The 15633-nt window shown below is 53.1% G+C and overlaps 2 long non-coding RNA genes and 2 other non-coding genes across 5 annotated transcripts; 1 reads left to right on the forward strand and 3 right to left on the reverse strand.

Annotated features, from left to right (window-relative positions):
* Positions 1-3103: 3103 nt before the first annotated feature.
* Positions 3104-4433, reverse strand: LOC149125839 (uncharacterized). 2 transcript variants are annotated; one of them, XR_016210251.1, is made up of 2 exons: positions 4296-4433; positions 3104-4014 (listed from the first exon to the last, which is right to left on the reverse strand). It is a non-coding gene; the product is annotated as an uncharacterized LOC149125839 (long non-coding RNA). The 2 variants fall into 2 exon arrangements; XR_016210250.1 differs by lacking the exon at positions 4296-4433 and adding an exon at positions 4142-4269.
* On the reverse strand, positions 4150-4266 carry LOC127487755 (U5 spliceosomal RNA). The gene has a single exon (XR_007914888.2). It is a non-coding gene; the product is annotated as a U5 spliceosomal RNA (small nuclear RNA).
* A 295-nt stretch (positions 4434-4728) lies between the features above and the next one.
* On the forward strand, positions 4729-12881 carry LOC149125840 (uncharacterized). Its single transcript, XR_016210249.1, has 2 exons — positions 4729-4867; positions 12025-12881. It is a non-coding gene; the product is annotated as an uncharacterized LOC149125840 (long non-coding RNA).
* Positions 12882-15233: 2352 nt separating this feature from the next.
* On the reverse strand, positions 15234-15350 carry LOC127487754 (U5 spliceosomal RNA). Its single transcript, XR_007914887.1, has one exon. It is a non-coding gene; the product is annotated as a U5 spliceosomal RNA (small nuclear RNA).
* Between the last annotated feature and the right edge of the window lie 283 nt (positions 15351-15633).

A 15633-nucleotide genomic window follows, 5' to 3' on the forward strand; every position in this document is an offset into this window, starting at 1 on the left:
TTAGTGTCCTGGTGAAAGCTCCCCCCACCCACTCCCAGCGCGCTCCTGTTCTCGGCTTAACACGGGGACGCCCTAAGAAGACAGCGCAGAAGAGGAGCCCCCACCCCACCCCCAGAAGCAGCCGTGCGGGCACCTTGGCTCCAGACTTCCCGCTTCCAGGATCAGGAGAAATTCCTGCAGCCTGCAACACCCCCCAGCCACGGGTGCGTGGCGCCGCCGCCCACGCCCACGCTGCCTGGCAGGTGCAGCCTTGCCCGGGGGAGGGCGCCGGCGGGGACTACAACCAGCAGGCGCAGGCGCAAACGCGCAGGACGCTGCGGGAGGAAGACAACCGGGAGCTGGCGGCGCTCCAGGGCAGCGCTGCCTCTCAGGCCAGGGTGTGGCGCGGTGGGTGAAGCCGCCACTTGTGGCCTCCCGTACTGCAGCGCCGGTTCGAATCCTGGCTGTGGCTGCTCCATTTCCAATCCAGCTCCCTGCTAATGCGCCTGGGAAGGCAGCAGAGGATGGGCCAAGCCCTTGGGCCCCTGCCACTCGTGTGCGAGACCCTGAGGGGGTTCCTAGCTCCCAGCTCGTAGCAGTCCCAGCTGTTGTGGCCAAATGGGGAGTGAACCAGCAAGGGAAGAGTCTCTCTCTCTCTTTCTCCCTCCCTCCATCTGCCTGGCAGGATGGATTTCATTCCCATTTCGTGGATGAGGACAACTGAGGCTCTGAGTTGCTAAGTCACACAAACAGGTGGCATCCAGGATGAGTTCCCAGGCCCATCCAGCTCCCAGACCTGATGCTCCCCTTACCAGCCCAAGTTGGCTCCAGAAAGAGCTGCCGCGGGCTGCGTGTCCAGTTTCTGCTGGACGGAGGCTGTCCCTTTCCTGTCCAGGAATCTCTCTGGGCCGGGCCAGGCCTGGGGAGGCTCAGAAAAGACCGCTGCGGGATCCGGCGGGTCATCTGATCTTTGAGCTCACACGTGTGAGGTGGGACCCCAGCCCCCAACAGCGCCCAGGTCCCCAGACGGCACAGCGGGGACAGGGTCCCAGCCTCCAGGGACCAGCACGAGCATAAACAGGCAAATGGGGAACCGGATGATGGCCCCACTGCCACACGGCCGCAGGGCCGGGCCGGCGCACCCACCCTCCCGGGCCAGGCTGGCTTCCAGGAGCAGGGAGGCCACTCGGAGCTGGACACTGAAGGGTGACAGGTGTCAGCTGGGCCAGCGTGTGGGCAGGGCCCCGCTAGACTACAGAGCCCCAGGCTGCGGCCCGGGAGCACCAGCTCCGGCGCGCTCAGGCCCAGAGGCCGTGAAGGGGAGAAAGTGGGTGGTGGGGCTCGGAGCTGGCTTTGCTCACCCACACCCTCTGGCAGCCAGGCCCTGACTCTCGGCCACGGTTACTCCGTGGAGAGCTCTTTTCTCCTCCCTGGGGACGGTCGAAATCTCAGCCTCTGGTTCCCAGAGTGAGTCCCAGCGGGGAAAAGCAGAGACCAGGAACTTGCCCAAGGTCACAAGGAAGTCAGTCCACACCCAGGGCCTTGGGATCTACCAGCTCCCAGCGCCAGGTTATCTTTGGCTTCCACTAACACTGCGGAGGGCACGGGCGCCCGGACGCCCGCAAGCGCCATCAGACTCCCCACGACTGCTCCGTGGTGTCCCCGGAGGGGCCAGGGGCCGGCACCAGGCTCAGTGGCTAGGCTGCCCCTTGGCACGGCGGCATTGCGGTCCGTCCCAGTCCCCTGCTGACACACCCCGGGGAGGCAGCAAGCCCCCTCCACCACGTGGGCGACAGGATTGAGTTCCAGGTTCCAGGTTCCCGCCCGGCTCCTGCTGTTGCAGGAGATGAGGGAGTGCAGCAGCGAGTGACTTCTCTGTCTCGCTGCCTTTCCAATAAATAATAAATAAATCAAATTTTTAAAAAAAAAGGCAGGCCAGCTTGTGGAAGCAAAGGACCCGAGCTGCACTCCCAGGGGAGGGCGCGCAGGCTGGGAGTGGGGGACCCAGTCCCGTGTCCAGCTCTGCCATTATTGTGTGACCTCAGCCGAGTGAGCTGTTTCCTACTCCACATCCCCACCTGTAAAACGGGCCTGATGGCACCTTCCAATGCAGTCAGACGGCAGGAAAGCCCCCGTGAGTGGCCATGCATTAACAAACAGGCTTTGATCAGCTCAAGTTTTCCACCCACAGGAGGCCGAGGAATGCAGACCGGCGCTTTGAGCCCCGGGGCCCTCGGGTCTGAGGGCCTGGGCCAGGAAAACAGCTTCATCCGCCTGCAAGAGAAACTTCGCATGTTCTCCCGTGATCCGCTCAGGCGCCCGTGTCACGGTCACAGCGGATCACAGACACCAGCCCGCTCCTGACCGTCCACCGGCGCCAGGCACCTGGAAGTGGGTGTTATGAGAGGCTGGCCCCTCTATCCCAGTGTTCAGTCTACAAATAAGGAAGCAGACGTGTGGCCAGATCTCAGATTTGTCTTCCAAACAGGCTTCCCGGGGCCCGTGCTGTGGTGCAGCCGGTGAAGCGACCTCTTGCAGCGCCGGCATCGCACGCCAGTTTGGGTCCCAGTTGCTCTGCGTCCGATCCAGCCCCTGCTAACGTGCCCAAGAAGGCAGCGGAAGGTGGATCAGATGCTCGGGCCCCGCCACCCACGTGGGAGGCCCTGAAGAAGCTCCTGGCTCCTGGCCTCTGACTGGCCTCGCTCGACATAGCGACCATTTGGGGAGTGAAACGGGATGGCAGAGCTCTCTTGCTCGCTCGCTCGCTCGCTCTGCTTTTCAATTAAGTAAATAAACATTTTGAAAAAATGAAAATGAAGATGTCTCAATGTATTCATCTCTTAAAAAAGGTTTATTTTTACGATTTGAAAGGCCGAGTGACAGAGAGGGGGAGAGAGAGAGAGAGAGATCTTCCATCTGCTGGTTCATTTGGCTGCCAAGTCAGGGCCTGGCCAGGCCAAAGCCAGGCCCAGAAACGAGATCCCGGTCTCCCACGTGGGTGGCAGGGGCTCGAGTGCTTTCCCAGGCGCCGTAGCGGGGAGCGGGCTCTGACACAGAGCAGCCTGGGCTCTAGGCTGCAGCTTCACCGACTGTGCCACAAAACCAGCCCCATATGCAGTCAGCATTTTTTAAAAAAAGATTTATTTATTCATTTGAAAGAGTTACAGAGAGGCAGAGAGAGAGAGAGAGGTGTCTTCCATCACTGGCTCACTCTCCAAAGCCAGGAGCTTCTTCGGTGTCTCCCACTTGGGTGCAGGGGCCCATTCCCAGGCACATTAGCAGGGAGCTGGATGGGAAGTGGAGCAGCTGGGACTGGAACCTGCGGCCATATGGGATGGCGGCACTGCAGGCGGCGGCTTCATCCGCTAGGGCAGAGCGCCAGCTCCATGTATTCAACTTGAACAGTGTTTGTTTCCATCGAGCTCCTGACACTGAGATGGGTCAATATATCTTTTAGGTCTTTTCCATCTGTAGCTTTCTCTCCCATTTAATTTTATATAAAAGGAAAAAGTTTATTACTCTTAAAAAGTATTTATTTGAAAGGCAGAGAGAGAGAGAGAGGGAGGAGACGGGATCTGAGCCCAGGCACGCTGAAGCGGGAGCCCCGGCACTGTCCAAACCCCACGGCGCCACACCGCCGCCCTGTAAGGTTCATTTTATCTCCCTCTCCATGTTTTCCCAGGTTGTTCCCTCCAGCCTGGACTCTGTGGGTGGTGATGGACGTGTGCCCCTGCCCTCGGGTGGCCGTTGTGCCTCGGAGGTCGGATCCCGCTTTCTCCTGGGAGCTGGGAGCGGCGGTTCCTCGTCTTCACTGCTGACCTCCCCTACCAAATTAGGGGAGTGAGACAAGAGTCAGGCTGGCCCCAGATCACAGGAAGAATCCCACCAAGGCCGCTGCTGGGGCCTGGTGAGTTTGGCTTCTGCCCACCGGATCGAGTCCTGGCTGCTCCACTTCTGATCTAGCATCTCTGCTAGGACCGGGAAGGGAAATACAAGGTGGTCGAAGTCTTTCTGCCCTGCACCCACATGAGTAACCTGGAAAACGACACAAAAAGTAAAAGTGGGTTTGTAGTACTAGCTGTCAAAATGCAATACCCCCCTAAGTACTCCAAAACTAAACACCCCCCTGACACCAACCACAGCATCATCTAACTTTGCACACCATTAACAAGCCCTGCCAAAGCAAGGCCCTCAAAAAATTGGGTAACGACTCAGAATTGTTCCTCTCCACGGAAATCTTTAGTAAAAGGCGAAAGATTTATACGATCTGAAGAGAAACCAGAGTATGCCTCACAGCCTCCGCGCGCCGCCCTCACCCCGCTGCCATCCCCATCTCTCTCACGGCGACTGGCAGCCCGCAGCAGTCGCCGACGCCCGTCCTTTTTGCAGATACGCACACAACAGCGATCTCGTTTAGGCTAAAAGTGGGTAAGAAGAACACAGGGACTCGTGATTTTAAAGTCGGGAAAATGGCTTGGCGTGCAGTGCATTGTGGGTATGCAAATGATGGGCTCGGCCACGCGGCCCGGGCTTCCGGAAGCCTCTGGGTTCGCGCGCTCGCGCTGGGCCCGCGGCCACCAGCAGGGGGCGGCGCGGAGGCCGCCGGCACCGAGTCCGGCGGGGTGTGCTGTAGCCGGCGCTCTGGGGGTCCGTTCCTTTAGAATTTCTCTATTCGGCACTCCCTGAGACCGGCACTCTTTCCCAGGTGCTGTCTGGAGAGGTGCCCATCCGTCCTTACGGATGTCCCTTCCCTAATAAACCTTGCTATTTTACCTCCCACTGCTCTCTGTCTCACGCCTGAATTCTTTCTTGCGTGAAGACAAGAACCCTGCAATTTCTCCGGTAACATTTTTGGCAACCACGAAGGGATTTTGAGAAGACATCGGAGGTCAGTATTCCTTCCCTCAAGCGGGACCGGAGCTGTGGAAGTGACCGTTGAGTGTCCGGCACCCCACAGCTCTCCGAGAACGCGGAGTCCCCCCGGCCACGGCTTAGCTACGGCCAGAACTCCAGAGGGATGGTAAGGAACGGGAGGGCGATTAGGAAGGGCCGTTGGCTGAGAGCCTGGAGACCCCCTGGGCTCGCTTCGGCTTCCCGGCGGCCGGACTGCGACCCGAGGACCGGGTCTCTCTCTCGGAGGGACGCCGGGTCACGCTGCCTACTGCTACGCGAGCAGGGCTTGGCTTCGGTCGAGGCTAATATTGGCCCTCCAGGTAAACTCGGACAACTAGGTAGTGGGTAACCTTGAGCGATAGGAGATTGCGAACCCCACTCAGCCCCAGACATCAGGGCCTTTCCCTGTGCCCTCCTCCAGCTGGGATTCCCGGGGGAAGGCGAGGCAGCCGCTCACATCTCGTCCTGTCGCTTTCCGTCTCCCTCCCCCACTCTTTGCTCTGCTCATCTCCATTCCTACACCGCAGGCCTGGAGAGGGAATTCCACAGGTCTCTCCACCAGCGAAAGGGAAAAGGCTGTTACCTGTTAACCCTTTCCGACCTGGCAGAAGGTTTCCGTCTTTGCAGCTTACGGTAGCTCTGGCGCGTCCTGAAGTTTTTGTGCTGTTACTGTGGCTAAGCTTTGACTGCCTGAGGACTGAATCTGCAAAGGAGCTGAAGCTAACTCTCTGTTGTAATTGACTGAGTGTCTGCAGTCGTCCTGATCCATCTGGCTTTGATTGAATTACAGGAGGTTCCCAGCACTCTTGGTGAAGGTGCACCTACCCAACCCCACGGCCAGTCCTGCCAGGCCCCGGCGTGTGCAGTCTTCCCTGTAAATGGTGGACCACAGCCTTTCTCTGCACCCCATTCCAGTCCACGTGGCCTGCCGCACCCAGGCTGGCACAGCCAGATTTCTCTAGGGAGAGCCCCCCCGCCAAGGGCTGCTTTTTCCTCCCCTGGAGGAATTTCCAATTCAGTACTACTGCTGGCCTTACCGGAGGGAGCCAGAACCCCTAATCCATTAACCTTTCCAACCTGATGGGTTTTTCTCTTTGCAGTTAATGGAAACCTAAGCGATGGGTTCTATGCTGCTGTCCCTGACTTAGCTGATAAGAGTTTTCATGTGTCTTGAAGGTTTCGTGTTTTTCTATTTGTAGTACTGAGACTACATAGCCAGTGCCGCGGCTCACTAGGCTAATGCTCCACCTTGCGGCGCCGGCACACCGGGTTCTAGTCCCGGTCGGGGCACTGGATTCTGTCCCGGTTGCCCCTCTTCCAGGCCAGCTCTCTGCTGTGGCCCGGGAGTGCAGTGGAGGATGGCCCAGATCCTTGGGCCCTGCACCCCATGGGAGACCAGGAGAAGTACCTGGCTCCTGCCATCGGATCAGTGCGATGTGCCGGCTGCAGTGCGCCAGCCGTGGCAGCCATTGGAGGGTGAACCAACGGCAAAGGAAGACCTTTCTCTCTGTCTCTCTCACTATCCACTCTGCCCGTCAAAAAAAAAAAAAAAAAAAAAGTACTGAGACTACGTTATTTGTCTGTTTTAATGTTTGAGTGATTACCTAACTGATCAGAAACATACTAATTTTGGCTAAACGGTTTGACTCTCTGACAGCTAAAATTTTTTTTTTTTGACAGGCAGAGTGGACAGTGAGAGAGACAGAGAGAAAGGTCTTCCTTTGCTGTTGGTTCACCCTCCAATGGCTGCCATGGCTGGCGTGCTGCGGCCGGCGCATTGCACTGATCCGAAGGCAGGAGCCAGGTGCTTCTCCTGGTCTCCCATGGGGTGCAGGGCCCAAGCACTTGGGCCATCCTCCACTGCACTCCCTGGCCACAGCAGAGAGCTGGCCTGGAAGAGGGGCAACCGGGACAGAATCCGGCGCCCCGACCGGGACTAGAACCCGGTGTGCCTGCGCCACAAGGCGGAGGATTAGCCTAGTGAGCTGCGGTGCCGGCTCTGACAGCTAAAATTCTAAACCGAGTCTTCCAACTTTGGGCTTCCAGTCGGATCCCTGGAACTCTCAAAGGATGAGACTCTAAATTTGTTAAAGTAACAGCTGTTTGAGTCAATTCAAATTATGCAAAATGTATTAAAATGTTGTAAATGGTGTCAGACCTATGCTGTATTCCTGTTTTTGCTTTCCAGCTAGAGTGGTCTTATGAAAATGAGAGTAAATTCTGTGCAAACAAGCCTTTATGTTGTTAACTAAAGTAAGCCAATGCAGATTGGTTCAGAGAATTGAGTTAATGCAAACGCCCTTCGGTTTGCTCAGTGGCTCCCTTGCTCAGTGTTACATGTCTTTGATACGCTTTAAACTTGTTTCTCTTAATGATGAAGATCTTTTCAAAGTTGTAAACACGCACTAGTGTCCGTGTTTGCTGTCCAGGAGGTGTTATCCTCATGTTACTTAAAAGCATGGAAATGTAATTTTGACTTTTAATCCAGATAATGTTGTGTTCACTAATGACTCAGTGTCGTAAGTCATCTAGGCATCAGTGCTAAGTAAAACGTGGGAAAATGTATTATGTGTACTTCTCACATCTTGAATTCGATAAGAGACTGTTTGAGTTTGTTAGCATGTATTCCCATAGGTTGTCGATACATGACAATTCAAGACTATGTAAAAGTAACTACGGGTGTAAAGTTTTAGAAGGTGTGAGCAAGTCATGAAAAGTTTTAAAAAGTTTACAATTTTAAAATTGTTTAGAGTTTTCTTTAAGTTGAGTGTTAATGCCAAAATTACACTGACCTAAAGTTGAAGTCTGATCTTCTGTTATAACAATGGGGTTTTTTAAAAAATGTGCACTAATGTTAGTAAATATCTGGTAATGGTCTAAATCATAAATCTTGGAATCTGTTTTTGCAAAAACTATAATGTCTATTTTAACAGTGTCTGCTTAATTGATTACTTTGCCATTTCTAGAGTTAGGTCCTGTAAGCTCTTTTTGACTCTGTTAAGTAGTTCTGAATTATGTGAACTCTCATGTGCAAGGTTTTTATTTCTGGTTTTCTCGACAACAAGAGACATAGAATCCATGTTCTGCCAAAGTAATCTACTGTGTACTCTACTGTCTGTTAAGTTCAGATTGATGAAAACCATTGTTAAGTATCATTATGATCAGGTCTGGTCTAAAAGTGTTAAAATCGCCCTAAATGAATGGCTATCATTTCAGGATGTTAAGGAATTCTGTTTTGATCAGATACTCTAAGTTCTCTTGGCACCTTTAACAGACTTTCTGAAAATCAAAGTTCTAAATTCTCTGGACTTTTGGTATCTCCAGAGGGGCCCCTGGAGATGTCAAAAGAGATATCTCTCATCTTGCAGAGATAATAACCAATCGCTGTTTAGATTAAAAGTGGTGCCAAGATGTGAAATGATGCTAAACTTCAGTTATAAACGTGTTTCTTTCTAGCTGCTCCAGTCTCTGGCTCGGAAGCCAGATCCTTTAAAGAGAGACTGACACAGTCTCCGTCCAGCTAACGCTGAACAACCGGGCATTGCTAGTTCAAATGTGGATCAAACGGGAGGTCTAGCCAAAAGGGAGAAAGTGTTCCAAAAGAGACTTAGAGATGACGGGAGATGGTTATGCAGCAGATGCTAGAGCACTGGGCTCCAGGAGCCCAAGAGAGCTCTAGTGTCCACAGGCTACACGGTGAAAGCCCAGAAGCCCAAAACCTAAACTTACAGGCTACATGGTAAGACTAGTTAAACCCGGAAACCCAGGCCCATAACCCACTGGCTACACGGTAAATACCCGGAAGCCAAAGGATGGCAGAGACCTCTGCCACAACTTCTCCTCTGAGTCAGGCTACGCAGTAAGCACTGGTCAAACGCCAGTTAAATGTGAAAGCCCAGGAAGTCAGGCTAGAGACCCGACTCGCTGCCTCACTTCTCCTCCTTTCTCTTCCAGAAGGGAAGTTACTACTGTCTGCAGGACTCTCCACGGTGACGTACGGTTTGATCCCCAGACCTTATGTGAGGGATGACTGACCTTTTCTGTAATAATGCCTGGCCACAGTATAGAGGACCAAACAGCACAGTCAGAATAAGAGGTTGAACTATGAAATAATGTGACAGCTAGATCGATTTTCCGGTGTACACGGTAGATGGGCAGAACTCCCCTTTTAAACCAAACTGAGGGATAGATAGGAAATTGCACTGATGACCTCAAAGTATGCAAGCAGGTCACCACAGTTGGTCTTACCTAAAAGGTCATAGTTCTCCTCATGGGCACGGTCTTAACTCACAGGAAAATACTAAGTGTCAGAATTTGCCCAAGACCATAGCTTTCTAGCTCACCCTGATGATATTAAAGAAATCTTCAAAAATCAGGGTTGGTTTGAGCACCCCCTTGACTGGCATCATAGAGGCTGCCTCCTTGTTCTACTTTATCAGAGACCAGGAGAACGAGGAGCAAGCTAGCAGCAGGAGCGATGTAGGGATAGGCAACAGGCCAATCAATGAGTGTTCTGCACGGCAATCTGCCGTCAAGGAGACCCAGCAAGGCCAGTGCACCCCAAACGGCACCTGTTGCTGATATAAGGAGCCAGGGCATTGGGCAAGCAGCTGTCGTGACGGCAAATGCCTTCTGTCAGCTCTGCCAAGAGCAAGGCCACTGGGCATGGAACTGCCCTGGGTGTCGAAGGACTCCTGGTTCAGAACCGCAGACCCTGTGGCCCTGAACTAAAAAGTCTTTGGCTCTGCCCAGCCTCTGCCCAGCTTCCAGCTCCAGCCACTGCTATTGAGGGATGGCCTAGGGTCAGTGAAACGCAAGTTGCCTATTTCTATCAGCCTCCTATTCAGCTCTCCTCCTAGTCCAGCCATGTAATGCAGTCAACAGGGTGCTTCCCTTAAAGGAGATTTGCATCTCTTGCAATTCTCTTCCAGCACCCCATGGATAGGTCTGGGCCTCACACACCCAGCCGGGCCTTAAAAGTCTATCCAATAGCATTAAGCTTAGAAAGCCCTCCCTGCCAGTTCCTAAAAACAGGGCTTTCAGTAACAGCTAACTCAGATAGTCCTGCACCTATTTGGACAGGTCCTCACTGAGGACTTAAAGGGCCTATCTCTTGAGGGGGGTGCACAATAGTCCATAATGTAGATGGTTAAATGTAAACGATTTGTTAGTCTGTCTCCTTTCGCAGCCTGAGACTCTAGTCTTGTACATTGGCTTCACTTCCTAGCAAAACTGGCTACTAGATATCCAGAGGAAAACAAAGCATAGACAGTCCATTAGAGTGTTAATTATTTAACCCTTATCCTAATCCCTGGGGAGAGAAAACCTGCCCCAGGGAGGATATGGGCCATGCAGCAAATTCCTACTTCTGCAAACTTCAGGCAGTCCCAGTTTTCTCTGTCAGGTCCCTAGATACAGGGAAACAGCACAGTTCCTAAATGAGGCTCTCGACAGGCAGCCAAAGCAGAGCCCCCTCCTTTGGGGGAAAGAGCAAACCACAGCCTTTGTTCAGCTAAAGGATGCTGACTAGCCCCTGTGCTAGGACTGCCAAACCCAGAGAGACCCTCCCAGCTGTACATCACTGGAGGCAGGGAGTCACCTTAGGAGGGTTAACTCAGGATCTGGGACCTGTTAAGCAACCTGTGGGCTACTTTTCTAAAACCTTAGACATGACTGCACAAGGCTGGCCTCACTGCCTAAGGATGATAGCAGCAGCTGCCTTGCTGACAGAGGAGGTATCTGGAATTACATTGGGGCAAAATATCGCCCTTTATACCTCACATCAAATAAATTCTCTATTAGAGCAAAAGGGCTCTCACTGGCTCACAGATAGCAGGATACTAATGTATCAGGTCCTCCTTCTAGAAAACCCTCAGGTAAAAATAAGGCACTGCTCTACCCTAAACCCAGCAACTTTAATGCCAGTCCCAGGGGAAAATGGTCCCCTCCACTCCTGTACCGAGACTATAGACTTGATCTATGCCAGCAGAAGGGACCTAAGACAGCCCCTTGACTAACCCAGATGAGGTTTGGTTTGCAGACAGAAACAGTTTTGGCAGACAGGACCTGCTTCTCAGGGTGTACAACAGTTACAGCCTGGCACCTTATTGAAGTGTGCTCTGGCCCCCGGAACTTTTGCTCAGTTAGCAGGACTGATTGCCTTAACCAGAATCTAGATCACACAAGGGATTTGTAAGGCACCTTCACTCTGCATGGAGACCTCAGTCTTCCGGTAAGATAGAAAGAGCCAACCAGGCTCTGTGGAAAACATCACAAGGATAGAAATGTGTGCTTGGTAAGAAAGGCTTAGGAGGAAAGAGTGTTGTTGGTAAAAAGGGTTAAAAAGGAAAGAGCTTTTTAAATAAGGAAAGGACATGGTTTGTAAGAATCCTGATGGCTAGTTTACTCTCGACTGGCATGGAAATGATGGAATGTTTCAAGTAAGTTGAAGAGGGTGTGCAGAAGTCACAACAGGTCATGAAAGAAAGAAATATTGGACATGCTAACTGCTGCTCCAGGGGGTATCTGTGCCATGTTCCAGCAAGAATGTTGTCTCTGGGTCAGTCAGACTGGACAGGTACAAATCCAAATTCCTACTTTTCCTGAACAAGCCAAACAGTTCCAGGACCGGGCCAAGCAGGGCTGGGATTTCTGGCCTGACATCTAGTCATGGAAATCCTGGCTATTTCCTCTCCTTGGCCCAATAACGTCTGTAATCTGCTGCTTCTCTTTGCACCGTGTGTTGTTTTTTTTTTTCTTTTTTTTTTTTTTGACAGGCAGAGTGGACAGTGAGAGAGAGAGAGAGAGAGAAAGGTCTTCCTTTGCCGTTGGTTCACCCTCCAATGGCCGCCGCGGCCGGCGCGCTGCGGCCGGCGCACCGCGCTGATCCGGTGGCAGGAGCCAGGAGCCAGGTGCTTTTCCTGGTCTCCCATGGGGTGCAGGGCCCAAGCACCTGGGCCATCCTCCACTGCACTCCCTGGCCACAGCAGAGAGCTGGCCTGGAAGAGGGGCAACCGGGACAGAATCCGGTGCCCCGACCGGGACTAGAACCCGGTGTGCCGGCGCCGCTAGGCGGAGGATTAGCCTAGTGAGCCGCGGCGCCGGCCCTGCACCGTGTGTTTTTAATGCCCTTGTTCGTTTTGTCTCTAACAGACTAAAAGCTGTCGAATTCTAACTGGTCGTCAGACAAGGCTTCCAGCCCATTCCACTGGACGACCTGAGCAGCCCTCTGGACCGAGCAGCACAGTCTTTCCAAGGCCACTGTCGCACACCATAAGACAGATAGCAAGAGGAAATACCCAAATCCCCCTTGATGCCCATATGCCAGCTTTGAAGAACAGAAAACGGAACTCCATCCATAATCCCAAAGAAGAATTTGGGGTATTCCCTGTTGAGGGGGGAATGTTAGGTAGGAAGTCAGTTATGAGCTTATGTGTGTGTGACATAAAGGCCTAAAGAGAAGACATCTATGTCCAGCATAGGCTGCATCTCACAGTCATCCTGATGGTGTTTCAGGGGCAGCCCCGTATTCACATCCTGCCCTGCCCTGCCCCCTTCTACCTGATAACCTGCCAGGTTGGGGGGGTCCCCACCCCTTCTGCCTGACAAATCTTCCACAATCTGCCAGGTGCAGCCCAGTATCTGCATTTCAAATACCCTGCTCCCTTCCTCCTGTCTGATAACATTTGCCTCCATAAAGTCCTTTGTTTCAGACCTTCAAGAGAAAACTCAGAAGTTTTTCTATTTACATCCAAAAAGCCCTTTGTTCCAAGAGGAGCAGAGGTGGGGAAGCAAGACCCATCTCCTTAAAACCCCCGGCCTCAACCGGACTGCGCGCTCAGCCCTCTGCCTCTCTGCTGAGCCGCCCGCCTGGCTGGCCAGGTGTAATCTCTCCACTCAACCATGTAACCTCCACCCCCACCCCCAGTCTCTCAGGCTCTGTCTGGAGAGGTGCCCATCCGTCCTTACGGATGTCCCTACCCTAATAAACCTTGCCATTTTACCTCCCACTACTCTGTCTCACGCCTGAATTCTTTCTTGCATGAAGACAAGAACCCTGCATTTCTCTGGTAACACACCCACGTGGGAGACCTGGAAGAAGCTCCTGGCTTCAGATTGGCACAGCTCCCACCATTGCAGCCAACTGGGGAGTGAACCAGCGATAGAAGACCTCTCTTTCTCTCTCTCCCTCTCCTTCTCTCTCTGTGTAACTCTGACTTTCAAATAAACAGTCTTTTTAAAAAGAGTTATTGATTTATTTGAAAGTCAGAGTTACAGTAGAGAGAGAGGGCGAGACAGAGAGCTCTTCCATCCACTGAGTTCATCCCCAGATGGCTGCAACAGCTGGGGCAGGGCCAGGTCAGAGCCAGGAGCCAGGAGCTTCATCCAGGTCTCCCACACTCGGGCCACCTGCTGCTTTCCCCAGGCCATTAGCAGGGAGCTGGATCAGAGGCGGAGCAGCCTGGACTCAAACGGGCACCCAAATGGGACACTGGCACTGCAAGGGGCGGCTTTACCCGGCCTCCCACCACTCAGGCCCTTGGAGTGGAGTTCTGCCCCTTGCTGCAATGTCGGCGAACCTTAAGGACGTTCTAAGGGAGAGACGCCAGCCAGCCAGGCCTTCTATTGTTCGAGTCCACTTATGTGAATTATCCAGAACAGGCAAATGGACCTGGAGGTACCGGGGGCTGGGAGCAGGCGAGCAGGAATTACTGGGTACAGAGTTTCTGTGGGGTGATGAGAAATTTCAGAAGTAGTGGTGGTGACTGTATAATATGAATATATTTATTGTCCCTGATTTGTAAGTTGAAAAGGCTAAGGGGCAGGCATTGTGGCACAGCAGGTTAAACCGAAGCTCATCACACCTGTCCCAGGTGCATTAGCAGGGAGCTGGGTCGGAAGTGGAGCAGCTGGACTCAGACCGGCACCTTTATGGGATGCTGGCACTGTAGGAGGTGGCTTTACCTGCTACACCACAGCGCCGGCCTCTTATTTTCTTTTATAACAAAATTGAAGAATTCCCTATACACACCCTCCTCTTTCTTCATGCATTTATCCTGGAAATCACATCAGTTCATAGAGACATTCTTCACTCTTTTTTTGGCTTCGACTCTATTGTGTGGCCATAACGTGGTCTATTCAGTCAGTCATTGCTCATGGGAATTCAGGTTGTTGATAACATTTTTGCTGTTATGAATAATACTGCAACAAACAACCTGTTCTCATTTTTAAAAAAATTTATAAGTATGGGGCTGGCGCTATGACAGTTCTGATTAGAGTCTTTGCCGATCTCCTTTTCCCAGCTCTCTGCTCACACGCCCGGGAAGGCAGCAGATCATGGCCCAGTGGGGCCTGGGCCCCTGCACCCACATGGGAGACCCGGATGCAGTTCCTGGCTCCTGGCTTCAGCCTGGCACAGCCCTGGCTGTTGCAATCATTTGTGGAGTGAGCCAGAAGATGGAAGATCTCTCTTCCAACCACCCCATTACATTACATAACATCCTTTTTTTTTTTTTTTTTTTTTTTTTTTTTTGACAGGCAGAGTGGACAGTGAGAGAGAGAGACAGAAAGGTCTTCCTTTGCCATTGGTTCACCCTCCAATGGCCGCTGCGGCCGGCGCACTGCGCTGATCCGATGGCAGGAGCCAGGTGCTTCTCCTGGTCTCCCATGGGGTGCAGGGCCCAAGCACCTGGGCCATCCTCCACTGCACTCCCTGGCCACAGCAGAGAGCTGGCCTGGAAGAGGGGCAACCGGGACAGAATCCGGCGCCCCGACCGGGACTAGAACCCGGTGTGCCGGCGCCGCAAGATGGAGGATTAGCCTATTGAGCCACGGCGCCGGCCCCATATCATCCTTTCAAGTAAATACAGAGAGGCAGAGAGAGAGAGAAAGGTCTTCCACCCTCTGGTTCACTCTGCAATTGGCCGCAATGGCCGCAGCTGCGGCGATCCGCAGCCAGGAGCCAGGAGCTTCTTCTGGGTCTCCCACATGATTGCGGGGGCCCAAGGAGTTGGGCCATCTTCTACTGCTTTCCTGGAGCAGAGAGCTGGATCTGGATCGGAAGAGGAGCAGCCGGGACTAGAACCGGAGACCACGTGGGATGCCGGCACTGCAGACGCCGCTACCCTCGGCTTTCCGAGCCCGAGCGGCTGCGTTCCTGGCAGGTGGAGGCGGCGAGGCCACACAGCTCAGAAGTTCAGACGGTGCGGTAAAGAAAAAAGCGTTTAAAGCCGAAGTCGATTACGCTGCAAAGACAATTCTCACTAACCTCCGCTGAGGTATTACAGGAACACACACCCACAGGCAACTCGGAGAACACGTATGTAAGTTACCAAACCAACTGCTTTTGGAACACCTTTATTAGCCTTGCAAAACGCAAGGCCTCAAAAAATTGGGTAACGACTCAGAATTGTTCCTCTCCACGGAAATCTTTAGTAAAAGGCGAAAGATTTATACGATCTGAAGAGAAACCAGAGTATGCCCCACAGCCCCCGCGCGCCGCCCTCACCCTGCTGCCATCCCCATTTCTCTCACGGCGACTGGCAGCCCGCAGCAGTCGCCGATGCCCGTCCTTTTCGCAGACACGCACACAACAGTGATCTCGTTTAGGCTAAAAGTGGGTAGGAAGAACACGGGAACTCGTGATTTTAAGGTCGGGGAAATGGCTTGGCGTGTAATGCATTGTGGGTATGCAAATGACGGGCTAGGCCGCGTGGCTCCGGTTTCCGGAAACTCCTAGATTCGCGCGCTCGCGCTGGGCCC

This window comes from Oryctolagus cuniculus, chromosome 7, assembly GCF_051225735.1.
Source record: "Oryctolagus cuniculus isolate XC-2025 breed Fujian yellow rabbit chromosome 7, ASM5122573v1, whole genome shotgun sequence".
Classification (NCBI taxonomy): domain Eukaryota; kingdom Metazoa; phylum Chordata; class Mammalia; order Lagomorpha; family Leporidae; genus Oryctolagus; species Oryctolagus cuniculus.